Raw genomic sequence first — 5,151 nt, forward strand, 5'->3', positions numbered from 1 at the left:
ATCAGCCAAATCGGTTCAGATTTAGATATAGCTCCCATATATATCTTTCGTCCGATTTAGACTCATATGACAACAGAGGCCAAAGTCTACTACAGATCTTCGTGAAATTTTGCACAGAGGGTAGAGTTGACATTCTACCAATGCTTGGTAAATTTGATTGAAATCGGATCAAATTTAGATATAGCTCCCATATATATCTTTCGTCCGATTTGAACTTATATGGCCACAAAAGCCAGAGTTTTGCCGTGATTTGCGTGAAGGGGTACGTTTAATAGTATCGTTAAGTGTGTCAAATTTTGTTAAAATCGGTTTAGATTTAGATATAGCTCACATATATATCTTTCGCCCGATTTGGACTTATATGGTCTCAAAAGCCAGAGTTTTGCCCTGACTTACCTCAAATTTTGCACAAACGGTACTTTTAACGATACTATTGTATGTGCCAAATATGGTCAAAATCAATTCAGATTTAGATATAGCTCCCATATATATCTTTCGTCCGATTTGCACTCATATGACCAGGTCGGGCCAAAGTTATACTCCCATTTACGTGGAACTTCGCATAGATAGCAGAATTATTATTCTAACTATACATATCAAATTTAGTCAAAATCGGTTCCGATTATAGATAGCTCCCATATATACGTACACCAGAGTTGGGGAAATATGGTAGACTGTTACACATTTTAGACCCATTTTCAATGGAAGTTTCCTCCAATTAACTGGATAGCGTTAGCCGATTTAAATTTTAATTCTAGAGATTTTGTAGAAGTAAAAAAAATTGTCTCCTTTATATAGCTTCCAGCAAATGTGAAGTAGTTGAGATGGTAACACAAATTTTGGCCTACATAGGCGTGAAGGGTATAATATAGTCGGCCCCGCCCGACTTTAGACTTTAGTTACTTGTTATACCCTAAACCACATAGTGGTTTGGGTATAATAAGTTTGATCGGCCAAAAAATGTGCCTACCAGAAATATTGATTTTAGACCCCATAAAATATATACCGATCGACTCAGAATCACCTCCTGAGTCGATCTAGCGCTTGGTGTCCGTCCGTCCGTCCGTCTGTCCATGTATTTGTTGTTCACAGGATTCCGGTCGCAATTATTAACCGATTTTGATGAAATTTGGTACAGGGAGTATTTTGGGCACAAGGACGAACGCTATTGAAGTTGGAACAAATCGGATCAAATTTAGATATAGCTCCCATATATATGTATCGCCCGATTTCGACAAATGGTGTCACGTTGCGCGTTTTTGCAAACGCATCTTCACCAAATTTGGCAAAAGGTAATCTTTTCCATCGCCCTTCAAGTCTGCAAAATTTCATCGAAATCGGTTCAGATTTAGATATAGCTCCCATATATATGTACCGCCCGATTTTTCTAAATTTGGCCATAAAACCCTTATTTATCAACCGATCTTACTAAAAGTTTGCTAGATTTAGTCCTCTATAGTACTAACTATATGTGCAAAATTTCATTGAAATCGGTTCAGATGTAGATATAGCTCCCATATATGTATCACCCGATTTTGAAAAATTCGCCCTTAATAACCTTATGTTTGACCATACAAGCCTCATTTCTTAACTGATCTTACTCAAATCGTGCACAAGGTAACCTTTTTTGGTATTAATCAAACCCGCAAAATATTATGCAATTTGGTTCAGATTTAGATATAGCTTCCATATATATGCATCGCTCTATTTTCCCAAATTTGGCCATAATACTCTTATTTATTAACCAATGTTACTCAAATTCTGATGTACTAGTCGATCGTATTTATACGTACTTGTAGCTTTTACATAAGAATATTGCTCGATTTTTACAAATTTTGATTTATTACCCACACTAATTTAACGATTTTCTCTTTTTTAATAATGGGCTCAATATTAGTGGCATACTAACTCCGTAGGTGCAATATCAACACAGCCAGTGTTGCTAGAAGTAGGGGAAATTCCCTATATGTAGGTTTTTTTTAATATTTAGCGTCTTGTAGGGACGTAGGGCCACAATGTAGGACATTTTCACTCAACATAATTTGTAATAATTTTTACATTTTGGTGGCTCTAGAGAAGGAAATTAGAAGGCGACAAGGCTTGATCTTTAATAATGTGTGGTTAACTTTATTCCTGTAGAAAATTTTGTCAACATTTTATTTCTATAGTACATTTTGTCAAAATTGTATTTCTATAGAAATTTTTTCAAAATATTATTTCTATAAAATATTTTCTCAAAATTTTATTTCTGTGGAATTTTTTCTCAAAATTTTATTTCTATAGAATTTATTGTCAAAATTTTATTTCTATAGAAAAATTTCTCACAAAAATTTGTTTATAGAAACTTTTTCCAAAATTTTATTTTTATAGAGATTTAACTAAAAAGGTTACTAATTTGGGTAGAATTCTACCAACTGTGGCAACCGTGGTGGTAATACAAATTTATATTCTAAGTTATATACGTTGCATATTCATGTTTTAAGATAATAAAGTACTTAGAACCATTTTTGTTTTGTAAAATTTTTTTAAATTTAACGAAAAATATAGTAGGGAAAATTGTTTGGGAATGTATGGGAAAGTAGGGAACTTTTTTTGTCCTTGTAGGGTAAACCGAACATTTTCCCTGGCAACATGGACTATGAGCTATAGTCAGATTGACACAAAGCACCCATAGACATGTACCCCTTAAATTTCTTAAATATGTAACTGCGGCTTATCTCCCAGACCTATATGTTACCCCACAAATGCTTATGATTACTAATTCTGTAATGGTGGTTTAGGGTATGATATAGTCGGCCCCGCCCGACTTTCTACTTTACTTACTTGTTTTTAATCTGTTTTTAACCTATTTGCAACCATAAACTTTTAAATTTAAATAAAAAAGCGAGTTGTAAAAAAATTGACTCAAATAAACTTGCAGTGAATTTAAAATAAAGAACATTTTTGGGAGGACATTTTTGGAAGTGCTTTTAAAGTTGTGCCTTTAGAACAACTTCCAAATTTTTTTGTTGGGTGACCTTACTCAAAGTTGGCTAAATTTAATCCTCTATAGTACTAAAATCGTTTCAGATTTAGATGTAGCTCTCATATATATGTATCCGATTACCCTATTGTCAAAAAGTGTCGTCCTAATAACCTTATTTTTCTATTGAACTGAGGACAATGTGTCCTAATAATTGGGAAGAAAACTAAAATATCATTGAAATTGTCATTATCGTCGATTTTTTTTTTACTTGGCCATGAAGCTGAAAGATATTCAAGTATAGAAAGAGTCTTTCAATATTTTATTTTAATGATGTTTTTATACCCACCACCATAGGATGGGGGGTATACTAACTTTGTCATTCCGTTTGTAACACATCGAAATATTGCTCTAAGACCCCATAAAGTATATATATTCTGGGTCGTGGTGAAATTCTGAGTCGATCTGAGCATGTCCGTCCGTCCGTCCGTCTGTTGAAATCACGCTAACTTCCGAACGAAACAAGCTATCGACTTGAAACTTGGCACAAGTAGTTGTTATTGATGTAGGTCGGATGGTATTGCAAATGGGCCATATCGGTCCACTTTTACGTATAGCCCCCATATAAACGGACCCCAAAATTTGGCTTGCGAGGCCTCTAAGAGAAGCAAATTTCATCCGATCCGGCTGAAATTTGGTACATGGTGTAAGTATATGGTCTCTAATAACCATGCAAAAATTGGTCGACATCGGTCCATAATTATATATAGCCCCCATATAAACCGATCCCCCGATTTGGCTTGCGAGGCCTCTAAGAGAAGCAAATTTCATCCGATACGGCTGAAATTTGGTACGTGATGTTAGTATATGGTCTCTGACAACCAAGCAAAAATTGGTCCACATCGGTTCATAATTATATATAGCCCCCATATAAACCGATCACCAGATTTGACCTCCGGAACCTCTTGGAAGACCAAAATTCATCTGATTCAGTTGAAATTTGGTACGTGGTGTTAATATATGGCCTCAAACTCCCATGCACAAATTAGTCGATATCGGTCCATAATTATATATAGGCCCCATATAAACCGATCCCCATATTTGACCTCCAGAGCCCCTTGGAAGAGCAAAATTCTTCCCATTCTGTTGGAATTTGGTACGTGATGTTAGTATATGGTATCCAACAACCATGCAGGAATTGGTTCCTATCAGTCCATAATTATATATAGCTCCCATATAAACCGATCCCCAGATTTGACCTCCGGTGCCTTTTGGAGAAGCAAAATTCATCCGATCTGCTTGAAATTTGGTACGTGGTGGTAGTATGTGATATTTAACAACCATACCAAAAGTGGTCCATATCAGTCCATAATCGTACATAGCCCCATATAAACCGATCCCGAGATTTGGTTTTGGAACCTTTTGTAGGAGCAAATTTCATCCGAGTGAGTTGAAATTTGGTACATTGTGCTAGTATATGGTCGTTAACAACCATGCTTAACTAGGTCCATATCGGTCTATAGTTATATATGGCACTCAGATAAATCGATCCCCAATCACACAAAAATGGTCCATATCAAGTTCATAATTGTATATAGCCTCCATATAAGTAACCCCCATATTTCAATTCTGGCTCTCTACGTACAAAAAGTCCATATCGATTCGTAATTATTTGTAGACTTAACTATACATAACTTTTTTGTCTAATATATACCATGTATGGACTAAATCACAATTTAGAAAACGATGTTAAGAAGTTTTAAGATACCACATCCCAAGTAATTCGATTGTGGATGATAGTCTTTCGTACAAGTTTCTACGCAATCCATGGTGGTGGGTACATAAGATTCGGCCTGGCCGAACTTGCGGCCGTATATACTTGTTTTACTTAAGAAGTAGATTTTTTAAAAGACTTTAAAAGCATTTTTGTTTTCTATAAAGTACACTAAACGTCTCGAAAGCATCATCACTCGGAATCAATACCAGATTCACCAGAGAAAGGCAATATCTATGAAACGGAGCAAGCTTTCTTTCAAGTGTATATATGCTTACCCCAAGACAAAATTTAATATTAAAAAATCTTTGAATTATTTTAAGTGTAACATTTCTGCATTTGCCTAGGCAAAACATGTTTAAATTATAAACTCATGGCAACTATTAGAATAGAGCTCATTTAGTTTAATATTAAA

Source organism: Haematobia irritans, chromosome 2, assembly GCF_050003625.1.
Source record: "Haematobia irritans isolate KBUSLIRL chromosome 2, ASM5000362v1, whole genome shotgun sequence".
Lineage (NCBI taxonomy): Eukaryota > Metazoa > Arthropoda > Insecta > Diptera > Muscidae > Haematobia > Haematobia irritans.